At 40.8% G+C, this 27,646-nt stretch overlaps 1 pseudogene; it reads right to left on the minus strand.

The window, feature by feature from the left end:
• The window catches only part of LOC129021049 (SHC SH2 domain-binding protein 1-like), a 43,766-nt pseudogene extending 25,439 nt beyond the window's left edge, over window positions 1-18,327 (minus strand).
• Between the last annotated feature and the right edge of the window lie 9,319 nt (window positions 18,328-27,646).

Consider the following 27,646-nt stretch of genomic DNA (forward strand, 5'->3'; position numbering starts at 1 on the left):
TTTATTTTCTTGCTTTTCCAAGTAAATGGATTGGGTAAAGCTTGAAAAAGTAAGGATTTTGTCTACTTTGGTTATCCACACTCATTTAAAGATATTCTAGAAATCTACTTTGCAAATAAGAAATTATGAACCAAACCACTGGTCTATTAAGTTGTGAAGATTAAGACTAAAATTTTAAAATAAGTTTCTTAGCATTTCCAATATCCATGCAAGTTAGCTTATTTCTTCTCATTAGATTGATACTTTATAGTCTAGAACCAGTGAATCAACTTCATCTTCAGACCCCTAAGTTCTGAAGTAGTGTGTTTTGAATTAGAAAGGAAAAATATTTGCCACATGGTGCAAAATCAAGACAGTGATTTGATCTCGCCTGCTGATAGCTCTACTCCTATCTTAGCCCAGGAACCTTTTTAGAGTCTGCCTACATGTGATAACATTCCAGTCTCTCCATCAAGTGCCACAGTTTCTTCTCCGTAACTAAAGACAATCCCTCCCTTATGCTGTCCCATCTGCCAGTGATGTACAAGGCATGTATGGAGATCATTACTTGTCCACACATGCAAGGCTCTCAAATCAGAATACAATTTTTTTTGTTCACATACAGATCAAATTTGCCAGATATGCATTATATTCACCTACCATTACATTCCATTTCGATCAAAACCAATCACTGCTCTTTAAGAGCAAGTGTATCAAACAGAAAATATTCAAGCTTTTTGATGTTCTGGGATTGTACTGAACACACTATAGAAAAATAGGAAATGCACAATAGAAAAATTAGAAAGGTAGAAATCACAGTCAACTTATGAAATCTGAAATCAGACATACATAATTGTAAACCAGGTAGAACCATTAACCAGATTTTCATTTTTTTTAAATTTTGTTATTATTTACTATTTAAACCAAGAGAAACTTACTAAATCAAATCAAACTGCATGAAAATGTAAAGGCCTTGTCTTACATAATGTCAAATCATCTTTCACATAGGAAAAACAAATTACCTTCTACAATTCTTTTTAGTGTGAGTTCTAATTTTATTGCAGCATTGCCTATTAATTTACTGCTCATGAATACAGGAGAAAATTACTGGTCTTACAGCACCATCTAGTGGAAAGATAAGTGTCGCATGTAACAAGATCAGCATAGAACAACTACTTAATTTAGCTTGCACGATTAATTTTGGTATTTTTGAACGGAAAAGCTTTTCCTTGTCAAAATATGATAAATTAGAAGAATGCGTTTAGGTATTTTGGATTCATCTGTTAGTTTAACCTAGTATGTTTTACTATAGGAACTTAGAGTAAAGCCATATACTTTAAAAAAAAGTATTATTTAAAAGTTTAAAGCAAAAGTCTCTATAATTCAAATAAGTTCATTGTTTTTCAAACAATTGTCATTAAATAGATGTTCACAAACCTCCTGATTTTAGGCTCAGTTTATAAACAGTTAGAGCAGGTTTCTCTGCACTTGTTCGTTTCATTTAATAACTTGAAAAGGGGTTGCACTATTTGTATATTGGTCTATTTCTGTCTATAGGCCCTTGGAGTAAGAGTATGTGCATGTGCATGTGTGTGTGTGTGTGTGGTGTGTGTGTGTGTGTGCGTGCATGCGCATGTGTGTCTCACAAAGGTAAAATTAAGCCATGGTAACTATTTTTTCAATATGTACAAGGTCAGTAATAAACACAATCTCAATTGAGGTTCAACACATCTGACAAAACAATCATATGCATCATCCTTTTCTTCATCCCAACACTTCCAAATGTTCTGGTAGAAAAACCTGAAAAATAACTTAATATCATTCAAATTTAATCACTGGCTCCAAATGTTAGGATTCTGGAGGGATGAGAGCTAAAGAATAAATCAAAGCAATTCTCGTATCTCAGAGAATGCTGCATATTTGCTATGGTTATCAGTTGAGTCACACAAGACAAAGACCTTCTTTGGATCAGCTAGAGGGGTTTTCTATAACATTCATTTTTTTAAAACTTTCTTTTTATCAGAAGTAGTATTTATTGACCGTCTGTAACTGGGCAGATAGTAGTTCCATTTGTTGAGATAGAAAACACTGGGAGAGAAACAGGTTTGGGGTTGAAAATGAAGAGTTGTGTCTTTGCCCTGTTCAGGCTGAGGTGCCTACCTGACCTCCCAGTAATGATGTCAAGTGTCAGAGGAATATACAAGCCCAGAGATCCAGGGAAAGGTCAGGGCTAGAGACATAAATCTGGGAGGTGTCAGCATATTAATAGTTTTAAAGCAGTAAATGAGATCATCTAGGGACATAATATAAAGCAGCAGTTCTCAACCCTGGTTGCACATTAGGGTCCCCCGGGATACTTTAAAAAATTGATTCCCTATCCCAGACCAATAAATCAGATATCTGTGGAGGGAAGGGGGTTAGCATCCACATGTTTTTTAAAGCTCTCTAAGCACTTTAACAAATTTTTATTACAAAAAATCCTAAACATACAACAGATAAAATAGTATCATGAATATCATGTATCCATCAGCCAACTTCAAGAATTAGGAGCAATCTTATTTCATCTCTACCTCACCAACCTACCCTCTGCTCCTCTCCTCTCACCATCCTGACCTTGGCTTATTTTGAAGCAAATCTCAGATATATCAAATCATTCACAAATTTTTAGTGTGTAGCTCTAAAATAAATCTTTATGCTAAAAAAGTTTTAATTTCTTAATATTACCAAATATCCAGTCAGTACTCAAATTTTCCTAATTTTCTCTTTTGCTGTTGTTATTTTACAGTTGACTTGTTCAAATTAGGATCCAAGCAAGGCCAGCTGTGGCCCTTAATAGATGTGTCTCCTAAATCACTTTTATTCTATACATTACCCCTTGCTCTTTTTACCTTTGTAATTTATTTAATAGTTTCACACACACTGAATTTTGTTGATTACTTATCCACAGGGTCATTTAACATGTTTTTCTGTTTCTTTTCTTTCTAGTAAACTGATAGTAAGATCTAGAGCTTGATGGGCTTCAGGAAAGATTTTTTGGCAGGAATACTTCAAGTGAGGTATGATGTACTTGCGTCAGGAAGCACATACAGCATGTCCTCTAATGGCAGCCTTTCATTCAATGCCTTACACTATGTAAGGGAATAAACATCAATTCCTGGCCATAGTCACAGTCTGTGTGGAGTCTTCATGTTTTTCCTATGTCTGCATGGGTTTTCTACAGGTACCCTGGCTTCCCACATCATAAAGATGTGCATACGAAAGGTGAGCATGCTAGCTGAACTGGTGTGTTGACATCGTCCCAGTCTGAGTGTGGGTGTGAGTGCACCCTGGGATGAAATGGCATTGTGTCTCATGCTGGTTTCTATCTTGCACCCTAAGCTGCCATGATAGGTTTTGGCCACCTGCATCCCTGAACTGGAATAAGCAGGTTGGAAAATGAAAGAATATGAATTATTGTCAAATAAAAAATCTTAAATTAGACAATAATCATACAAATGCACAACAATAAACAATGCAGTATAAAATCGCTCAGCGAGTCCATCAAGTTGGTGACGGTTTGAACCACGTGGTGGTAAGGGTACTCCTTAAAATTTTTACTTTGCCGACATTTATTCCTCAATTTGACCAACCACCACCATGACGGCCGTGACTCACTGATTCACCAAAAATTGGGTAAATAATTATTTTGTTTTTATTAATCTTTCTTACATGTATACAGGATTCACATTTATTTCAATGTTCAAGATTAAAATTGTTTTTGGTCTTTATTTAGAAGTCTGGTGATGTTTTTGTGACCAGAAATAGGCCATAGGAACTTTAACTTTTGTTTGTATCTATTAGCCTGTGGTAACATTGGTTTTGTAATTTCGCTTAAAGTTGAAGTTTCCAAGAACCTGTCGACAACAGTAAGTGAAGACTTCTATAACGCCTAGCCATCTCTTTTTGTGAGGTTAAGACTGATCAATGGATTCAGGTGTTTTCAGCCTGATTCATTCACTATAAAGTTCTCTATTAGTTTTTCACCTAAAGATTATAGCAGTCATTGAGGATCACTGCCTACAACCTTTATTTCATTAGTGGTTACAAAATATGGATATTCTATCATTCCTTCTTCATGTAGTGGTTGGATGTGTCTATAAGGAAAATCCCCAAGTTATTATAATGTGCTTCCAAGGTAGAGTAGATTAGAAAAAGAAGAGTAATAGGATTGATCCCTTGGTAACTCGAACACTCTAAAAAGTTAGAGCATGAGAGAAGAGCTAGGCAAGATGATTAGAAAACCAAGCCGGTGAGACACCAAATGAACAGTGCTGTCATAGAGGCTGAGAGGAGAGTGTGTTAAGATGGGAATGGAGGAGACGGAGCAAGGTACTGGAAAAGAAGGCTCCTCTGATCATCCTCTGTGCAAGGACACCAATTTAACAACTATCCACACAGAAAAACAACTTGGTAAGAACTAAAAATCACGTGAGCACCTATAGCACCTGGTTTTAACTTTATATCACTGAAAAGATGCATGGAAGAGATAGAAAAAACAGTCTTGAATCACCAATGCCACCCCTCACCCACCATCCTGTGTGGTACAGAGAGCATATCTGGGTGCTGCAGCAGGGAGAGCACTGCAATTGTGAGGCATTAAACTGAACTGTCCTGCTACAGCAGAAAGGAAAACTAGACCAAACTCAGCTGACGCTCACCTATGGATGCGGCATTTAAACCAGCCCTAGCCAGAGTGGAATCACTCATCCCAGCAGTCCAAACTTGAGATCCTGCAAACCTTGCCACTGAGGGCTAAAGCACTTTGTGTCTCTAAGTAAACTTGACAGGCACACTAGGCCATAAGGACTGCGACTCTTAGGTGAGTCCTAGGGCTGAACTGGGCCCAGAGACGCAGAGACACAGTGGACTTGGTGGGGGCACACAACCTACTGAGACATCAGCTGGGGTGTCTACAGGAGTGCTGGCATCACCCCTCCCCTAAACCCAGACTGCATAGCTCACAGCTCTAAAGGAGACCCCTTCCCTCCACTTGAGAAGAGGAGGGGGAAGAGTGGGGAGGTCTTCATCTTCCATCTTGGATACCAGCTCAGCCACAGCAGGATGGGTCACCAGCCAGAGTTGTGAGGCTTCCCCACCCTGCATTCCAGGCCCTAACTCCCAACCCCCAATGACATTTCTAGACACATCCTGGGTTGCAAGGAACCCACAGCTTTGAAGGAAAGGACCCAGTCCTGCCAGCATTCATCGCCTGCCAACTGAAGACCCCTTGGACCCTGAATAACCAGCAGCTATACCCAGGTACTACGTCAAGGGCCTTGGTGAGCCACTGAGACTTGCTGGCTTCAGGGGAGACTCAGCACATTCCCAGCTGTGGTGGGCCACAGGCCAAGTTTCCTTCAGCTTGAGAAAAGCAGAGGGAAAAGTAAAGGGGACTTCGTCTTGCACCTTAGGTACTAGCACAGCCACAGCAGGGTAGAGTACCCAGCGGGCTATTAGTGTCCCTAATTCTGGGACTTGATTCTTGAATGGCATTTCTGGACCTGTCCTGGGTCAGAGGGAGGGAAGCCCACTGCCCTGAAGGGTGAGTCCCAGGCCAGGCAGCATTCACCACCAACTGAGTCGAGAGACCTGGGGCCTTACGGGAACATCAGCAATAGTCTGGCAGTAGTCCTTATGGCCTGGGATGGTGGTAGCTACAGGGTGAGGCTCCTCTGCTTTTGGAAAGCGGACAGAAGAGTGGGAAGGACTGCATCTTGTGGTTTGAGTGTCAGCTCAGCCACAGTACAACAGAACACCAGGTAGACGTCTAAGGCTTTGATTCTAGTCCTTGACTTCAAGACGACACCTCTGGATCCACCTGGAGCCTGGGGGACCTCATCACCCTGAAGGGAAGGACACAGACCTGGCTGGCTTCATCACTTGCTGACTGTTAAGCCCCAGGTTCTTGGGCAAACATAGGCAGTAGCCAGGATGTCATTACAGTAGGCCTTGGGTGAGACGCAGTGCTGTGCTGGCTTCAGGTCTGACCCAGTGCGGTCACAGTGGTGGTGGCCACAGGGGTGGTTGTGTCACTCCACCCCCAACTTTAGGTGACTCAGAAGAGAAACTCTGCTTGGGAGAAAGTAAGGGAAGAGAACAAGAGTCTCTGCCTGGTAATCCAGAGAATTCTCCCAGATCTTGCCCAAGACCATGAAGGCAGTACTTCTATGAGTCTTCAAGAACCATAGTGTTACTGGACTTGGAGTACCCCCTAAAGCAGGTACAGCTTAGATCAAAACACTCAAGTCTCTTGAAATATCTGGAAAGCCTTCCCAAGAAAGACGAGTACAAACAAATCCAGACAGTGAAGACTACAATTAAGTACCTAACTCTTCAATGCCCAGACACAGATGAACACCTACAAGAATCAAGACATTCCAGAAAAAAAAAAACCTCACCAAATGAACTAAATAACACACCAGGGCTCTTCCTGAAAAAACAGCGATACATGACCTTTCAAACAGAGAATTCAAAATAGCTGTTTTGAGAAAACTCAAGAAAATTCAAGGCAACACAGAAAAGAAATGCAGAATTCTATCAGATAAATTTAACAAAGAGACTGAAATAATTAAAAAGAATTGAGCAGAAATTATGGATTTGAAAAATGCAATTGGCATACTGAAGAATGCAACAGAGTCCATTACTACCAGAATTGATCAAGCAGAAGAAAGAATAGTGAGCTTGAATACAAGCTATTTGAAAATACACAGTCAGAGGAGAAGAAAGAATAAACAACGAAGCATGTCTACAGGATGTAGAAAATAGCTTCAAAAGGGTAATTCTAAGAGTTATTGGTCTTAAAGCACAGGTAGGGAAAGAAATGGGGGTTGCAAGTTTATTCAAATCCTTCTTAAGGATAGGTCATATGTTAGGTATCAAAACAAGTCTTCAAACATTCAAAAAAACTGAGATAATATCAAGCATCTTCTCTGACCACAATAGAATAAAACTAGAAATCAAAAACGAGGAATTTTGGAAACTATGCAAATACATGGAAATTAAACAATATGCGCCTAAATGACCAGTGAGTTAATGAAGAAATTAAGAAGAAAATTGAACAATTTCTTGAAACAAATCATAATGGAAATACAATATAGCAAAACCTGTGGGATACAGTAAAAGCAGTACTCAAAGGAAAGTTTATAGCTATAAGTGCCTACATCAAAAAGAGGAAGAACTCCACATAAATAATCTAACAATGCATCTTAAAGAACTAGAAAAGCAAGAGCAAACCAAACCCAAAATTAGAAGAAAATAAATAATAAAGATCAGCGCAGACACAAATAAAACTGAAATGAAAATACAAAACATCAATGAAACAAAAGGTTGTTTTTTAAAAAGTTACACAAAATTGACATAGCCAAACTAAAAAAAAAAAAAAGATACGAATAAATAAAATCAAAAATGAAAAAGGAGACATTACAACTGATATCGCAGAAATTCAAAGAATTTGATTCCTAGTATCATTGTTGGATAGTATAGGCAACTATATACCAATAAATCAGAAAACACAGAAGAAATGGACAAATTCCTAGATATATACAACCAATCAAGATTCAATCAGGAAGAAATCTAAAACCTGAATGGACCAATAACAAGTAACAATATCGAAGCTATAATAAAAAATCTCCCAGTAAAGAAAAGCTCGGGACTGATGGCTTCACTGCTGAGTTTTACCAATCCTCCTCAAACTATTCCAAAAAATAGAGGAGGAGGGAATACTTCCAAACTCATTCTACAAGACCAGTATTACCCTGATATCAAAATCAGACAAAGACACATCAAAAAAAAGAAAAGAAAAGAAAAGAAAAAAAAGAAAGAAAACTACAGGCCAATATCTCTGATGAATACTGATTGAAAAATTCTCAACATTACCAAACCAAATTCGCTAATATATTAGATCATTCATCATGACCAAATGTAATTTATCCCCATGATGCAAGCATGGTTCAACATATACAAATCAATGTGACATATCATATCAACAGAATGAAGGATAAAAACCATATGATCATTTCAATTGATGCTGAAAAGGCATTTCATAAAATTCAACATCCCTTCATGATAAAAACTCTCAAAAAGCTGGGTATAGAAGGAACATATCTCAACATAATAAAAGCCATATACAGCAGACCCATAGCTCTTATCATACTGAATGTGGAGAACTGAAAGTCTTTCCTCTAAGATTTGGAACACAAGGATGCCCACTTTCACCACTGTTATTTACCACAGTACTATAAGTCCTAGCTACAGTAATCAGACAAGAGGATATAAAGGGCATCCAAATTGGAATGGAAGAAGTCAATTACCTTGTTTGCAGGTGATATGATCTTATATTCGAAAAAAAACCTAAAGATTCCACCCAAAAACTACTAGAAGTGATAAATTCAGTCAAGTCACAGAATACAAAATCAATATATAAAAATCAGTAGCATTTTAATATGCCAACAGTGAACAATCTGAAAAAAATTTAAGTAACCCCATTTAAAATAGTTACACATAAAATTAAATACCTAGGAACTACCCAAAGAAGTGAAAGATTATAATGAAAACTATAAAACACTGATGAAAGAAAGAGAACACCAAAAAAAGGAAAAATATTCCATGTTCATGGAATGGAAGAAGCAATTCTGTTAAAATGTCCATACTACCCAAAGCAATCTACAGATTCAGTGCTATCATAAGGAAAAAGAACAAAACTGGAAGAATCACATTACCTGACTTTAATTTTATTTATTTATTTTTTTTTGAGATGGAGTCTCGCTCTGTCGCCCAGGCTGGAGTGCAGTGGCCCAATCTCGGCTCACTGCAAGCTCCGCCTCCTGGGTTCGCGCCATTCTCCTGCCTTAGCCTCCCGAGTAGCTGGGACTACAGGCACCCGCCACCGTGCCCAGATAATTTTTTGTATTTTTAGTAGATAGGGGGTTTCACCGTGTTAGCCAGGATGGTCTCGATCTCCTGACCTCGTGATTATATTACAGAGCTATAGTAACCAAACTTCAGGGACGGGCATAAAAACAGACACATAAACCAATGATGAAGAATACAGAACCAAAAAACAAATCCCCACACATATAGTGAACTCATTTTCCACAAAGGTGCCAAGAACATACACTGGGAAAAAGACAGCTTCTTCAATAACTGGTGCTGGGAAAACTGGTTATCTATATGCAGAAGAAAGAAACTAGACTCCTATCTCTCACTATACACACAAATCAAATCAAAATGAAGACTTAAATCTAAAACCTTAAATTATTTAAAAAAAAACCCTTAAACTATAAAACTACTACAAGAAAACATTAGTATAATAATAATAAATTAATTAATTAAAAAAAAAAAAAAAAGAAAACATTAGGGTTTTCCCTAGAACATTGGTCTGGGCAAAAACTTATTGAGTAATACCCTACAAGCACAGGCAACCAAAGCAGAAATGGACAGATGGGATCACATCAAGTTAAAAAGCTTCTGCATAGTAAACGACACAATCAACAAAGTGAAGAGACAACCCATGGAATGGGAGAAAATATTTGCAAACTACCCATCTGACAAGAAATTAATAACCAGAATATACACGGGGCTGCAAACAACTCTATAGGAAAAAATCTAATAATCAAAAAATGGGCAAAAGATTTGAATAGCCATTTCTCAAAACAAGACATACGAATGGCAAACAGGCATATGAAAAGGTGCTCAACGTCATTGCTCACCAGAGCAATGCAAATTAAGACTACAATGAGATATCATCTCACCCCAGTTAAAATGGCTTATATCCAAAAGACAGGCGATAACAAATGCTGGCGAAGATGTTAAGAAAAGGGAACCAGGCCAGGCACAGTGCCTCATGCCTGTAATCCCACCACTTTAGGAGGCCAAGGCGGGTGGATCACTGGAGGTTGGAAGTTCGAGACCAGCCTGACCAACATGGAGAAACCCCGTCTCTACTAAAAATACAAAATTAGCTGGGCATAGTGGCGCATGCCTGTAATCCTAGCTACTTGGGAGGCTGAGGCAGGAGAATCACTTGAACCTGGAAGGCGGAGGTTGTGGTGAACAGAGATCGCGCCATTGCACTACAGCCTGGGCAACAGGAAGGAAACTCCATCTCAAAAAAAAAGAAAAAAAGAAAAAGAAAAGGGAACCATCCTACACTGTTGGTGAGAATGTAAATTAGTAAAATAACTATGGAGAACAGTTTGGCAGTTCCTCAAAAAACTAAAAATGGAGCTACCATACCATCCAGCAATCCCACTCCTGGGTATATATCCAAAAGAAGGAAAATAAGTATACTGAAAAGATACCTGCACTCCTACATTTATTTGCAGCACTGTTTACAACAGCTGGGATCTGGCAGCAATCTAAGTGTCCATCAACAGATGAATGGATAAAGAAAATGTAGGACTTCTACACAATGGAATACTATTCAGCCATAAAAAAGAATGAATCATTTGCAACAACATGGATCAAACTGGCGATCATTATGTTAAGTGAAATAAGCCAGGCACAGAAACACAAACATGCATGTTCTCACTTATTTGTGGGATCTAATAATCAAAACAATTAAGCTTATGGAGAGAGAAGGTAGAAGGATGGTTACTACATGCTAAAAGAGTAGCTGGGGGATGAGGGGAAGGTAGGGATGGTTAATTAGAAAGAATGAATAGAACCTATTAGTTGACAGTATAACAGAGTGACTATAGTCAATAATAACATAATTGTACATTTTAAAAGAACGAAAAGAGTCTAATTGGATTGTTTATAACACAAAGGATAAGCACTTGAAGGAAGGATACACCATTCTCCATGATGTGATTATTTCACATTGCATGCCTGTATCAAAACATCTCATGTAACCCATAAATATATAAACCTATTAAGTACCCACAAAAATTAAAAATAAAAAAATAAAAAAATAGAAATGATCAAATACCTAGAATACAGTCAAGAGGTCAAGCAGGATGAGATCAGAGAAGTGTCAACTGGATTTGAGAACATGCAAGTCCTTGATAATCTTGAGCACAATTTTCATGGTGAAGTCGGAGTGGTAGTGCTACTGGGATGCCAAGAAGTACAGACTGTCTGTCTGTGACTATATATAACTCTTTCAAAAAGTTCTGTGTGAAAAGAAAGGAGCACTAAAAATGAAGCCAGCCATCTTTTAATTCTTATGGATTGGGCTGTCAGTCTCTTCACCCTCTAGAGTCTATTTTTTTTTTTTTTAATGAATCTAAGCATGCCTTTACTCAATTCAAAAAAACCTCTGCCAGTTCTTTGCTGCCCTCAAAACGAAGTCCTAAACGTGGTAATACAACATGGATTCATAATTTAACTCCAACTACCTCCCTTGCCTGAGAGCCCTTGTGGGTAAACTGTCAATTTCACAAGCTCTTTCTAACCTCCGTGTAACATGTTGGTCAGACTGCCAGAAGTGTCTTCCTTCTCCACCTGGTAAGCCTGTATTTACATCCCATGACTCAGCTCAGATATCCTCCTCACCAGTACCATGCCAGGCACTTACACATCATTCACATCTGCAACTCCCCAGTCTTTATTCCTTTAAGCCAGAAACATGAGTATCAGCCTTGACTTCCACATCCACTCGTCTCATCCCCATAACTGCTCGACAACCAAGGCCCAGCTATTCTACTTTCTCAATAAGCCTCCAACCCCACTCTAGACCCCTCTATATCCTCACTCTAGACCCCTCCATGTCCCCACTCTAGACCCCCCCATATCCCCACTCTAGACCCCTCCGTGTCCCCATTCTAGACCTCTCCATATCCCCATTCTAGACCTCTCCATATCCCCACTCTGGACCTCTCCATATCCCCACTCTGGACCTCTCCATATCTGCCACATCCCCCTCCATATATTCATTCTAGATCCCTCCATATCCCCACTCTAGACCCCTCCATATCCCCACTCTAGACCCCTCCATATCCCCACTCTAGACCCCCCCATATCCCCACTCTAGACCCCTCCATATCCCCACTCTAGATCCCTCCATATCCCCACTCTAGACCCCTCCATATCCCCCACTCTAGACCCCTCCATATCCTCACTCTAGACCCCTCCATATATCCCCACTCTAGACCCCTCCATATCCCCACTCTATACCCCTCCATATCCCCACTCTAGATCCCTCCATATCCCCCACTCTAGTGCTCTCCATATCCCAACTCTAGACCTCTCCATATCCACCACTCTAGATCTCTCCATAACCCCATTCTAGACCCCTCTATATTCCCACTCTAGACCCCTCCATATCCCCACCTCCCTATTCCATCTCCCTCCATTTGTTTTCCACACAACAGCCAGAATGAACCTTTTAAAACACAAAGCAAGTCATATTGACCCCAGAATAAAAATCCCTCAATGGCTTTTCATGCTCTTACAAAATGATTCACTGGTTGACAGAGCCCTGCACCGTCTGAGCCCTGCCAACCTCTCTACCCTGGTTGAGAGTCCACAGGACTCTCCCAGCACTGTGTTCTGGCCACATTGACCTTGCAACTCCTTAAACCCACTGAGTTCCTGAACCTGTTCCCCCATCTCTGCCACCCCTTTCACCTGCCACTCCTTTCACCTTTTACACCCAAATTCGAATGTCATTTCCTCAGGAAATAAGCACAGAACAGCAACCTGACCCAGTCTTAGGACACTCTGCAATTCTTCACGGTGCTCACGGCCGCTTCCAATCACATCTGCATCCTTATGTGACTATTCCATAAAGCTTCACCTCCCACCTTTAGACTGGCAGCTCCCTGACGAGGGTGTTGGTTTTGTGCACCAGTCATACCCCACCCTCAACTGAGAACCCAGCACTCCACACTTATTGAATCAATGGGCAAATGAAAACCCTCATAATTTGACCTTCTCTAGGCACTGACCAGAATCTGAGTCCTCAACATGGAGAGTAAATGTAACCAGGCTCCTCTTCCTTAACAGGAACTCTTACCAGTTCCGGGTACTTGTCTTTCTACCAACTTCTATACCCATAGAGATTGGCACCCTCTCTCCTAATTTCCTAAACTCATCAGTTATCCCTTCACCTTCAAATGCTTCAACTGACAGACTATTTTAAAGCAAGAGAAACATAACAGAGTTATTTTGGTCCTGGACAGAAATCAGTTCTTTAGATTTATATTGCTTGGCGTAATACTGAATACCCAGGGTTAAATGTTCTTGCATGCAATTAGAGATTGTCCATAAGATGTCGGAAGCGGCATCTGAGGCACTCTGCTTCTTTACTGAATATTTAAACTAAGCTTGGCAAAACCAGGTTAACTGACTAATGGTATAGAAACAGGAAAGTACTTTCAAAACTACAAAACACCAAGCAACATTATTAACATTATGATCATTGCATTAGCCAGTCTTCCACTTACTAGAGGAATATAAGTCCATTTTTACATGGCTAAAAGTAGACTTCTTCAGTGAATATACTTATATAGAAAATCCAAAAGAACTATCTGTATCAGGCACTATCTGATAGAATATTTATCTGAAAAAAATTTTAAATCATACCTATTAATATGAATCCAGGTGTGGGCTTTCTTTCTCATGTAAGGGACAAAGGGTCTGCTTGTACAGGTGAAAATAACTGCCAAATAGGCTGAATGGCAGGAACACAACCCCTAGGGATCCAGGAAGCAGCCTCAGAAAACACCTTCTCTGACCAGATACCTCCTTGAAGAAAATGTGTATTAGTTTAATCAGTGCGTACATCATCATCATGGCATACAAACTTCTTTGCTTTCTTTCCTTTCCTCTTTCTGTCCTTTTAGACTCAAATATACCAAACATAAGCCTTAGCATCCATAACTTTTAAGTCAGTTTCTAAATATACACAAACCAAATTAAGAATCCCCTACCTTTTGTTAACATTTGGGGATACTAGGTAAAAGACAAACAGGAATGCTTTGTACTGTACTATTTTTGTTAACTTTTCTGTGAGTTTGAAATTATCCCAAATGATTTAAAACTTTTTTTTAATTTAAAAAGATTATCCTATCATTGAATATTTTAAAATATTGCCAAGACCAAGTTTACAGTTTGAATTTTAAAGCTGGGTCTAACACAGACCAGAATTACTTCAATTCATCCAAAGTTTCTGGCCACAAAGTTATTTTTATCAACTTACCTTCCTACCTGACATGCTCAGTTACAAGTGCTGTCTGGTCAAACACTCCAGAATCATCAAACACCACCCAGCTCCTGCAGGGGCAACTGATGTTCCTTCAGCTCGAGGAGCTCTTTCATACACTCCAAGGTGAAAGTGCTCACTCAAGATTCACAGAGGTATGGCTCAGCAAGCTGCACCACTGCCTTCAAGGCTGAAATGTCCACATCTATGACCTAAAATGTAAAATAATGTGACTTAACACATGGAAATGAAAATTAAGCTCCACGTACAAAACACTACTGACAGCCTGATTTTTTTAAAGCATGCAATAGGGGCAGGGATGCTTCTTCCATTATGGAATTCTATCCTTCCATAAAGGATCAACACGAGAGGCCTGGCTTTTAGCTCGTGGAACTTACATTGTAATCAAGGGGGTAAATAAACAAGATAGTGATGAGTAGGTGACAGAGAGTAACTAGCAGGGGTGGTGATCTGGTTTTGCTGGGATGGCCAGGGGAAGTCACCTCTGAGCTGAGAATGAAAAGGAAGCAGCCATTCAAAGAGCAGGGAAGACGCAAAAGGCCTGTGGTCGAGATGGGCTTGGCCACTGAAAGAGCAGAAAGGCAGTCCTTCTTGCTAGAGCCAAAGGGAGGAAACTGGGAGTGGGGGAGAAACAGTAAGTGATGAGGTAGGAGAGAAAGGCAAAAACATCAGGACATATACAGCATCAGGCGCTTGGATTTTACATGTTCTCCAGCACAATGAGAAGCCATAAAGCCAACACGGGGCCCTTGGTAAATGCAATGCATTAGTAGTTTTAAGCAGTGAAATTGCACACTTCTCTTTTAAAACAATGACTTTGACTGCTTTTAGAGAAATGATGGGGGCAGGAGGGGCAGGCACTATCATAACCCAATGAAAAGGCCTGAACTTCAACTGAAGATATCAGCATAATCCAAAACTTAAAAACTCACAAGGAACAGCTGCAACCCACTGCCTCATTCACAATCACTGCAGTATGCAATGCCATTTTCTAAAGGAGCTGCAGCAACAACTTGTATTCACACCCCCTGGTTTAACATTTTAGCTTAACAGGACTTTTTGTGGTTCAGTTAACAAACACTGAGAAAAATTCACAGCTGTAATTGGAGTGCAAATTTAATGTAAAAGGCCCAGTCAGTTGAAAAATAAGATTGTTCTTACTTTCTGCAATGAGACATATTATCAAAAGATTAACCACATATCTACAAATTTACTAGGCAAAAATGGGATAGTTTTAAAATGCCTCTTTGGTTTGAGCTACTTAATGGGCTACAACTAAGAAGGTAAAAAATTAATGGAAACTGTTGACTTCATAATTAGGCCTCCTCATTTTTTAAACGATCTCAAATACTTCCTCCACTTCATAGGTTTATAATCCAGTTCCCCTTGTCAAAGGACGCTGAAACTTAAGCCACTTTAATTCCCTGGTAGCTCCTCCTCAGTTGCCTTTAAAATTTGCGGAACACTTCCTACACCATGGCAATTAGATGTGAAAAACATGCTATTTCAATCAGCTCATAAACTTTAATTAAAAATAAGCACTTTGGCTCTAAGAGTCTGAAGTAGAGTGCTTATAGCTTGAGACAAATGTCTTAACAACAAAATTAACTTTACCTCAAGCAGCACCTTGAGCACATTATGTGCCAGACTGCCCACCATCCAGATGGCTCAAGGACCTTCTCCAAGAACTCAGCTGTGAATTCCCGTGCCTCAGAGGCCTTGCAGTCAGCTACAAACAAAACACAGGAAGAAGTGAGAATGCATAAAGCAGAGGGAAGTTAATAAATCCACTTAGATCCATTTTCTCTGAACCAACAACTGGCAATCTGAGGGACTGAGATAGACAATCTACTTATAAACTAAAAAGATAAAAGGAGCAAAAAAGGCCAGGCACAGTGGCTCACGTCTGTAATCCAGCACTTTGGGAGGCCAAGGTGGGCAGATCACTAGAGCTCAGGAGTTCAAGACCAGCCTGGGCAACATGGCAAAACCCTCTCTTTAGAAAAAATACAAAAATTAGCCAGGTGTAGTGGTGCATGCCTGTAGTCCCAGCTGCTCAAGAGGCTGAGGTGGGAGGATGGCTTGAGCCAAGCAGCAGAGGTTGCAGTGAGCCAAGATCGTGCCACTGCCCTCCAGCCTTGGTGACAGAGCAAGACTCTATCACCAAAAAAAAAAAAAAGCAGAAAAGAAACAAAAAAGAGAACCTACTCACCTAAAATGTAGTCTTGATAGGCCCTGGATTACTCACAGAGTAAAAGTTGATTTGTTTGCAAAATTTCTAGGTGAAGTGGCTTTTTTCCTTCTGGAATAAAACTTTGTAAACTAGAACCTGGCTTATCAAGACAGTTAGAATCACTGCGTGAACCTTCATTTTGAAAGCAACCTAAAAAAACAAAAACAATAAGCAGGCACAAGTATCCCAGATACTTCCAGTGCTGGTAGAGTGCTTCTGTCTTCACATCCTTGCTTGAAATTCCAAACCAACAAGGATTTGAGTATGAATGCTCTACTTATCTCTATTATTGTCAGAAGAAACAGCTTTACAAACTTAAAAAATATCTGAAAATCCAAGTTCTACTTAAAAACAGTAAGAGCTTAAGATCTTTCACAAGTTAGGTTTTTGTTGTTATGTGGTGATTTGGGTGAAAGCAGAGAAATAAGGTTGTTTTTTAATCCAGTGGACACCACCTAAGTTCTTCTCCCTAGAAGTAACTATCTTTACTATAGTTAGCAAGTTATAATAGTCAAGTATCTGTTATTTTTTTTCTCCCAAACACTTCCATAAAGCACCATTAAAAGAGAGAGTTGATTTCCTATACTCCCTCTCCAACGGGTTGAAGCCTCTCTTTATTTTCTATAATATCAGTCTGCCAATGGCTCCTCAATAAAAAGGGATGAGAGATTCTTAATAATGCATAAGGTTTACTTCACTAAGACTACTAGGTTCCTCCTCATTAATTTCAATGACTGTGTCTAAGGAAAAGATCAGAAAATGCAAATCACATTAGGTTTGGGCTGTATGTAATTATGTTTCATAAGGCATGATTCAGCCAGTGGCATATCTAATTCTGTGTAATAAGATGTTTTTAAAAAACGAAATGACGGCCGGGCACGGTGGCTCACGCCTGTAATCCCAGCACTTTGGGAGGCCGAGGCAGGCGGATCACGAGGTCAGGAGATCGAGACCATCCTGGCTAACACAGTGAAACCCCGCCTCTACTAAAAATACAAAAAATTAGCTGGGCGTGGTGGCAGGCGCCTGTAGCCCCAGCTACTCGGGAGGCTGAGGCAGGAGAATGGCGTGAATCCGGGAGGTGGAGCTTGCAATGAGCCGAGATCGTGCCACTGCACTCCAGCCTGGGCGACAGAGCCAGACTCCGTCTCAAAAAAAAAACAAACAAACAAACAAAAACGAAATGACTACTAAATAAGCAATGCTGAGGGTAGCACTTAGACTGGCAGAGTAGTTTCCGAAGGTGGTTTCAAGTAAGGTGTCTGAGACGGTAATTAGCAGCAGTCTTTCTTCCCCCATCACCTTTGATTTTCTCCTTTCCCTTTCTCCTTCCTTCCATTCCTTTGTCCCGGCTCAGGCCCCCAGAATTACTTGATTCCACAGATGAGATGATCAAAGCAGGCAAGGGTCTACTACTGTTCACAAACACCGACACGCATGAGCCTTAGAGGGCATCAACACCTTACTGGCTGTGTGACAATCTCTCTGTGCCTCAGTTTTCTTGCCTATAAAGAGAAGATAAAAATAGTACGCCTACTTCAATTAAGAGAATTAAATAAATTACTTGTTAACCATTTACTACAGTGCCAATTACACAGTATATATGTATATTTGTTAAATATACCTTACTTCAGCACCACTCTTTACAGCTATTTTGTTTTTCCAGCTTTACTGAAGTAAATAAAAATATTGTATAATCTAAGGTGTACGTGATGTTTTGATATACATTATGAAATGATTGCCACCATAAAGCAAATTAACATTTCCATCACCTCGCATCTGTGCGCTAAGAACACGTTTCACTCTCGGCAAATTTCAAGTACACAGTAGTGTCATTAACTAGTTACCAAGCTGCACGCTAGATCACCAGAACTTACTCAACTTTGTACCCTTTGACCCACATCTTCCCCATTTCTCCCACTTGCAGCCCCTAGCAACCACCGCGCTGCTCTTTTTCTCTCAGTTCTGCTTTATTTTCCACATAGGTGATATTATTTAGAATTTTTCTTTCTTTACAGCCATTTTAAAAATATTCCCCTTCGCACAGTGTTTCACTGCGTCTTCACCACAAGGACAGCCACTGGCTCAGTCTTCAGATGGGAAAACTGCGGCCCAGAGACTTTTGCTAGTTGGAAAGGTGGGTCAGTGGTGGAATTAAGTCACACTTATGCCTTCTCACTTCGCGGCAGCTCTTTACACGATACAACTGAACGTGTTAAAGTAAAAACGTGACCCAGTTTAAAATGTCGGGGGCGGGGGGAACGGGGAGGGTAAGGAATCTGCCTGAGGAGTGAGGAAGCAGAAAGAACGAGGGGACCCGGTTCCATTTCTGGACCCCGTCCGCAGGCTGCTCGCCCGACTTGGGGTCGCTCTGCCCTGGGCGATCAGGACAGCTGCGTGGGCCCAGGGTTCCAGCTGCCTTTTTCTTCGGGAGAGCGAATGGCTCAGATCTCCGTGGAGATGGAGCTGGAAAAGCGGAGCCCTCGCTCCACAGCTCGCGGAAGTTCCTTGAAGCCCACACAGGTGGGGAGCCCCTGGCGCAGCCCAGCTCCCTGCAGTCTCGGGGAAGCTGAGGCAGAGAGGGAAGCCCCGCCCCGGGTCCTTCCCGACCCCGACGTCCTGGCCCGCCGGGTCCCGAGGCCCCGGCCCGGGCGACCCCCGAGGGTCTGGACGTCCAGGCCTCACTCGGGAGCGCTTCCTGGCCCGGCCCGGCGGGCGCTCACCTTCCTCCCGGGCACTGGCGCCGCCCCGGCCGCCCAGGTGCACGCGACCCCGAGACTCCGTCTCCCGGCCGCCCAGTCAGGCACTTCAAATTCCCGCGGACGGTCCCCGGGACAGAAACGCGACGGCGCGGCGCCTCTGATTGGACGGGCGGTGGAGCTCGTACCCGTGAGAGCCCCGCCCCGCCGCGCCGCCGCCCCGCCGAGCGCCCCCTCCCGGCAGGCGGACTGCTGCTCTCGCTCAAGCTCTGGCGTGGGGCTGCGCTGGAGCAACTGGGGCGAAGTTGAACTGGGACATCCTTGGAGATGATTTTTGAAAAACGAGCAAGCCATGGCTGAAAATGAGGGGGAGTGGGAAAGACACTGGATTGAGAGTCAGAAGACATGGTGTTTAGACGGACTTCGGCTATTCCTAGGGGCACTGCCTTGGGCAAATCATTTCCCATTTCAGGTGCACCTCACCTGTGTCAGGATGCTGGCCCCCCCATGGCCAGAAAATTCCACCACCAAACCAGTCTCTCTCTCTCCTCAGCACACACACGCACACGCACGGTGTATTTTCAAAGAATGTCAAATGTAGTATTTTTTTTTATTATTGATCAAAGGCTACAGCTTCCAATAATCTTCCAATAATAATGGCTAACATTTACCGAGTACCTGTGTGCGAGACACCCTCCTGCATGCTTTACCTGAATTATCTTATTTAATCTTCAAAAACCATCCCGTGAGAGAGGAACTATTATTATACCCATTTTACAGAGAACTAATGGAGTCAACGGGAAGTGAAGTGACTTCTCCGATCCAACTAGGCAAAGCCAGGAGGGGAAATCAGCCAGACTCCAGAAGAAACCCTTTAGTGCCTCTGTCAGGCCCTCACTGCCAGGCTGATGAGAGCAACCTGAGATAGCCCAGGTCAACAGGACACCAGGCGGGGTGAGTCCACAGGAGGCCAGGAGCCTGGACATGACACCCAGTGCAGCCTTCTCGTAGGGAAATATTTCCACTTACTGGTTTGATGGAAAACCTGGGCTACAGTCTCTCAGATCCCCTACAGCTGAAATAAAACGGAGCCAGGAGAGGTGATTGTGGAAACCTGCACTTAATTCAGCTAGCTTTGCCAGGAAACAAGATTTCTTTGACTTCTGTGCAGAGTCCGACCTTACATTTATTTGTTCACTGAACAAATATTTATTGTGCACCATAAGGTGAAAACACAGAAAACAATAAAATTAGGACTAACAACGGGCCTTGAGGACTAAGGTAGCTTTTTCATAATTTTCCCGTTTAACCCTCCCGCCCATAAACCTCACAAGTGGCAGCATTTCTCCTTAACCATTTTCATCATCACTGGAGCGAACAGAGCTCTCTTCTTATTCAATTACCAAATATTTCTTCAAACATCAAGATATGACTCAAACCAGTGCTTCTAGAAAATTATTTGAAAGAAACAGGAGGCAACAGGGTCAGACAAAATACCAATGCTATTGCAAACTCCATTAAGGAGAAACTATTGATTACATGGGATACATTTGCTAGACACAGCCCTTCTCATTTCCAAACCGGTGTCGCCACATATTCCCTACTTGTTCAGATTCTGTCAGAGGTTTTTAGAGTCTCTCCCTGAGTGGAGACCTGTTAGAAGCACATATTTCTTGGGAGTTTTCTTTCCCTGCCCCTCCATATCCTAAAGAAAGGATTTTTCTTCTTCCTCCTTTTCAATCTCTTCCCTTGTAGCCTATCACAACCTTCTACTCACCCTAAGGTGGACATCACCTACTGCTATTCCGTCTTTTTTATATCTTTGCTCTTTTTATCACTACTGGGTCCTTACTCTGTTTAAACATAGGCTCACAAATATCTGCGCTCCCCCTAAAACCTTCCCAAAGCCCAACTTCAACCCTGAGAAACTGCCCTTTTGCTTCCCTTCTTGGTAGCCCCAGACTTTTCAGTACAGTGCCTCCCTCTCCTGCTTTCTTGAAGGCCAGCAGCCCCTCCTGAGGCCCCCGACCTCCACCCCACAGCACTGACCTGGCTGACCAACCACCTGTGCTCTTTCCTTCCTTACCCTCTGCATCCTCTCTCTTCATCTCCATTCTAGTTCTCTGACTACAGTACCTGAGTCAAACTGTGGTCTGAAAGGATTGAATGAAAATTCCAGAAATAAATTATAAGTTTCAAATTGTGAGCTGTTCTGAGTAGCAAGACTCATTCCTTCGTCCACAAGTGCCCACACTGTATACGCTACGCATCTGGTAGTCACTGTCAAGGCCAAAGGAAAACTTCTCCTTCACCCTTGAAGGTTTGCTGAAAATCAACCAACAAAAGGCAGATTAATATGAGAAAAGGCATACAAATGTATTCACATGCACGGGGTTGGGGATATCACACAGGATGACCGCACCAGGCAGTGGGGTAGAGGTGGTTGTACACCATTCTTCTTAGGGCAAAGGGAGGTGAGGAAGTGTGGATGATTGAGGGGTATGGGGGGAGAATTCCATGGGCTTAAAGAACATACAATGACCTGGGACAAAGTCTGTTGAGCCCACAGAGCAGACAATGGTTTATGACAAAAGTCCGTCCAGGGGTATTGAAAAACTCCCGTCTTTCTTCCTGCAATATAAATTCAGTTAATTAAAATTCAGGGAAGAAACCCAAGGTAATTGTTTCCTTCTTTGGTGGTTCAGGCTTTAGGCAGAAAAGGGAACTTCAGAGAACTTCATCTGTGCTTTGTGAGAGACAGAGGATTGGAAGACAGGATAGTGAAGGTCAGAGAGACCTTGAGGCTGCTTCTTCAGCTCACCATGACACAGCACTGTGGTTTGGGGTATCAGTTTCTGGGCCCCAATATCACTCAGTGGCCATCTCAATTATCAGATCAAAAAAGCATAGTACAGTATATATAGGGTTTGGTGGGTTTGCTACTATTTGTAATTTCAGGCATTCACTGGGGGTCTTGGAACAGCACAGTGAGAGTACAGTAGTGTCCCCAAGGATAAGGGGGCACTACTGTACTCTTTCTTGCCTTTGTTTTTCTTCCTGTCTCTCAGATTCTCTAAACCTAGGTGATTCCCAGGGGCATATGCTACAGAAGGCCTAGTGCAGGTTATGGTGATTCATGCAAGAAAGTAGATTTGCTCATTTATTTGTCAAATAATAAATATATATATAGAATAGACTGTGTGTCAGACATTGTTCTACCTTCTAGGGTAACAGGGCAAATAAGACACCCAATGTCCCAGCCTGCACATGATGAAAAACTAAAAAAAAAAAATGAATTCACAAGCAAATTTCAATTATAAAAAATGCAAAAAATAAAAGAAAATTCAATGATGTGACAAAAAATGAAGGAGGAACAAATTCAGATTTTATGCAAAACACTTGATTTTAAACTGTTAGCAACTAATTTTTTAAAAAATTAAATACCATGTAAGCCAGAAAAACTTTACTTCCTGGGCCAAATTGGCCCATGGCCCACCAGATTGCAATTTCTGTTCCAAGCTCCAACTACTGAAAATGTAGTCCAGGGACCAGGAGCTTGTTAGAAATACAGAGCCCCTCCCTCCCTCCCCAACCCATCCCCCAGAGCTGCTGGATCAGAATCTGTGTTCGACAAGTTCCACAGTCCCCAAGTGACATCATTCACATTTGATGCAAAGGCCATCAGAACTCATGTCTCTCCTGAGGCTGTTTAATTTTCATATTCCTGCTGGAAAACTTGACCTGGGGTTCTTACCTGTGGTTCACCTCCACCTCCACAATCCTGCAAAGCCACGCCTAAGCACAGCCCATCCTCCAGTTTAGATGTCTCTCACCATGTCCCACTCCAGACCATGGCCTGTGTGGGCTGCCACCATCTCCCCTAGGGCTGCTGGGACAGCATCTAGGAAGTCACACTCAAGCCTCCACCTGCCCCAGCCCTTCAGAATTGACTGCTCTCCTCTTGCTGGTCCTGGTCTAGGGGTCTCAAACTTCAATATCGAAAGTCTAGACCAAAGACACAAAGCAGAGAGGTGAGTGCTGCTGTTTCTCCAGTGGGCAGGAAATGAGACAATGTTGCCACGTGGACCTTCCAAGAGAAGCCATAAAGCTAAATGTAATGAGACAATTTCCATATTAAAATGTTAACATCTAGTTTTTAAAAATTCAAACAGTATGCCCGCCAAATAAAACCTATCTGCAGACCACCAGTTTGAGACATCTAAGACTTAGTCTGCATGGTGCATTGTCACAGAGGCTGTGCACTCTTTGAAGGCAACGTGTCATGTTCCTCATTGCGTTGCTGGCACCTACCACTAGGACCGATTTAGTAAAGGGAAAAACTAAATGAATACTGTTTGTATCTGTGTGTGTGTCTGTCCTTTTTCTTTTAAATTTTAGATTCAAGGGCACAGATGTGGGATTCTTGCAAGGACATTTTGCATGATGCTGAGGTTTGGGTTTCTATTGATCCCGACACCCAAATAGTGAACATAGTACCTGTATTTTTCAGTTTTCACACTGCTATAAATAACCACTTGAGACTGGGTAATTTATAAAGAAAAGAGGTTTAATTGACTCACAGTTCTGCATGACTGGGGAGGCCTCAGGAAACTTACAATCATGGAGGAAGGCGAAGGGGAAGCAAGTCACATCTTACTTGGCAGGAGAGAGAGAGAAAGAAGGAGAAGGAGAAAGAAGAAGGATGAGGAGGAGGTGGAGGTGAAGGAGGTGGAGGAGGAGGAGGAGGAGGTGGTGGAGGAGGAGGAGGAGGAGGAGGAGGCCAGCAGCAGCACATACTTTTAAACAACCAGATCTTGTGAGGACACACCATCATGAGAATGCAAAAGGGAAATCTGCCCCTATGATCCAATCACCTCCCACCACTTCCCTCTCTTGATACATGGAGATTACAATTTCACATGAGATTTGGATGGGGACACAGAGCCAAACCATATCAGTACCCAGTGGGTAGTTTTTCAACCCTTGCCCTCCTCCTTTTCTTCCACTTTCTGGAGTCACCAGTGTCTATTGTTCTCATCTTTATGTCCATGTAAACCCAATGTTTAGCTCCCACTTATAAGTGAGAACATGCAATACATGCATTTCTATTTCTGCATTAGTTTGCTTAGGATAATGGCCTCTGGCTGCATTCATACTGCTGCAAAGGGGACGATTTCAGTCTTTTTTATTGCTGTGTAATATTCCATGGTATATATGCAGTACACTATCTTTATCCAGTCCACCACTGATAGGCACCCAGGTTGATTCCATGTCTTTCCTATTGTGAACAGTGCTGCAATGAACATACGAGTGCAGGTGTCTTTTAGGTAGAATGATTTCTTTTCCTTTTGGTATATACCCAATAATAGGACTGCTGGGTTGAATGATTGTTTTATATTTAGTCCTTTGAGAAATCTCTAAACTGTTTCCCAAAGTGGCCAAACAAACATTCCTACCAACAGTGGATAAATGTTCTCTCTTTTTTTTTTTTTTTGCAACCATGCCAACATCTGTTATTTTTTGACTTTTTAATTAATAGCATTTTGATTGGAATGAGATGTTCTCTCATGGTGATTTTGATTTGCATTTTTCTGATGATTAGTAATACTGAGCATTTTTTTCATATGCTGTTGGCCACATGTATGTCTTCTTTTGAGAAGTGTCTGTTCATGTTCACATCCTTTGCTTACTTTTCAATGGGGTGGTATTTGTTGTTGCTGATTCATTTAAGTTCCTTATAGATACTGGATACTAGTTCTTTGTTGGATGCATAGTTTACAAATATTTTTGCCATTCTGTAGGCATTCTGTACACTCGGTTAATAGTTTATTTTGCTGTGCAGAAACTCTTTAGTTTAATTAGGTCCCAATTGTCAATTTTTGTTTTTGTTACATTTGCTTTTGAGGTCTCAGTCATAATTTCTTTGCCCAGGCCAATGTCCAGAGAGTGTTTTTTAAAGTTTTCTCTAGGAATTTTTTAGTTTGAGATCTTACATTTAGTCTTTAATACATCTTTAGCTAATTGTTATATGTGGTAATAGATAGAGGTCCAGTTTCATTCTTCTACCTATGGTTAGTTTTCCCAGCATCATATATTGAATAAGGTATCTCTACCCATTACTTTGTTGTTGTTGGTGTTACCTTTATTGAAGATCAGTTGATTGTAGGTGTGCATCTTTATTTCTGAATTATCTATTCTGTTTCATTAGTCTATTCTGTTTCATTAGTATCAGTAACATACTGTTTTGGTTACTGTAGCCTTGTAGTAGTTTGAAATCAGGTGATGCGATGCCTCTGGCCTTGTTCTTTTTACTTAGGATTGCTTTGGGTATTCAGGCACTTTGTTGGTTCCACATGAAATTTAGAATAGTTTTTCCTAGTTTTGTGGAAAATGAAGTTGGTAATTTGATAGGAATGCGTTGAATTTGTAGGCTGCTTTGGGAAGTATGGCTATTTTAATGATATTCACTTTTCCAATCCATGAGTATGGAATGTTTTCCATTTGTTTGTGTCATTTATGCTTTCTTTCAGCAATGTTTTGTAATTCTCCTCGTAGAGCTCGTTCACCTTCCTGGTTAGATATATTACTAGGTATTTTATTTTTTTGTGGCTATTGTAAATAAGATTTCAGTCTTTACTTGGTAATCGGCTTCAACATTATTAGTGTATAGAAATGTTACTGATGTTTGTATGCTGATTTTGTATACTGAAACTTTACTGAAGTCATTTATTGGGTCTAGAGATATTTTGGTGCAGTCTAGGCTTTTTTAGGTGCAGGATTATATCATCAGTAAAGAGAGAAAACATGACTACTTCTTTTCCTGTTTTAATGCCTTTTACTTCTTGATCTTTCCTTATTGCTCTGGCTAGGACATCCAGTACTGTGTTGAATAAAAGTGGTGAAACTGAATATCCTTGTTGTGTTCCAGTTCCTAGGGGAAATGTCCCGGCTTTTGGCCATTCAATATGATGTTGGCTGTTGCTTTATCATAGATGGCTCTTATTATTTTGATGCATGTTCCTTTGATGACTAGTTATTTGAGGGTTTTTATCATGAACAAATGCTGAATTTTATCGAATGGTTTTTCTGCATCTATTAGATAATCCTATAGTTTTTGTTTTTAATTCTGTTTATAAGTTGAATCACATTTATTAATTTGCATACATTAAACTAACTTTGCATTCCAGAAGTAAAGCCCATTTGATCATGTGTGAACTAAGTTTCTGATGTGCTGCTACATTTAGTTTGCTACTATTTTGTTGAGGACTTTTGAATGTATGTTCATCAGGGATATTGGCCTGTAGTTTTATTTTTTGGTTGTGTCTTTGCCAGATTTTGATATCAGGATGATACTGGTTTCATGGAATGTTTTAGGAAACAATCCCTCCTCTTCGATTTTGTTTGAATAGTTTCAGTGGGATTGGTACTAGCTGTTTTTTATGTGTCTGGTAGAATTCAGCTGTAGTCCAGGGCTTTTTTTGGTGAGTAGTTGTTTTTGTTTGTTTGTTGTTGTTGTTGTTTGTTTGGTAGTATCATTCTTTTATTTCCATGTTTAGAACTTCATTAAGCATCTCTTGTAGGCCTGGTCTGGTGGTGATAGATTCCCTCAGCTATTGTTTGTCTGGGAAAGACTTTACTTCTGCTTTATGAAGCTTAGTTTGTTGGCATATAAAATTCTTGGCTGGCATTTCTTTTCTTTAAGGATGCTAAATATGGGCCTCAATCTATTCTGGCTTGCAAGGTTTTTTGCTGAGAAGTCTGCTGTTCATCTGCTGGGTTTCCCCTCATAGTTAAAATGACCCTTTTCTTTAGCTGATTTTAAGATTTTTTTTCTTTCACACTGACCTTGGATAGTCTGACTATGCACCTTGGGGATAGGTGTCTTTTATAGTTATCTTGCAGGAGTTCTCTGGATTTCTTATATCTGCAGGTTGACCTCTATAGAAAAGTTGGGGAAACTTTCCTGAATCATATTCTCAAATATATTCTCCAAGCTGCTTACTTTCTCTTCTTTCTCAAGAGTGCCAATATGTCTTAGATTTTTATTGCTTTACATAATCTCAAGTTTCTCAAAAGCTTTGTTCATTAAACATTTTTTGTCTTTATTTTTGTTAGGGTTGATTCAAAGAACCAATCTTTGAACTCTGAGATTCTTTCATCTGCTTGGACTATTCTCTTGCTAAGGTTTTCAGTGTATTTTGAAGTTCCTGTAGGGAATTTTAAAAATTTTCAATTCCAGAAGTTCTGTTTATTTCACAACATAATTATGTTGTCTTTCAAATCCTGAATCACTTTTCTGTTTCCTTTGTGTTGGATTTCAACTTTCTCTTAGATCTTGTTGAGTTTCTTTGCCACCCATACTCTGAATTATATTTCTGTCATTTCAGACATTTCTTTTTGGTTAGAATCCATTTCTTGGGAGCTAGTAAGATACTTTGGAGGTGACAAAACACTCTGGCTTTTTGTATTACTGGAGTTATTGTGCTGATTTCTTCTCACCTGAGAAAGTTGACGCTTTATTTTTCAAATGTG

The sequence above is a fragment of the Pongo pygmaeus genome, chromosome 20, assembly GCF_028885625.2.
Source record: "Pongo pygmaeus isolate AG05252 chromosome 20, NHGRI_mPonPyg2-v2.0_pri, whole genome shotgun sequence".
Lineage (NCBI taxonomy): Eukaryota > Metazoa > Chordata > Mammalia > Primates > Hominidae > Pongo > Pongo pygmaeus.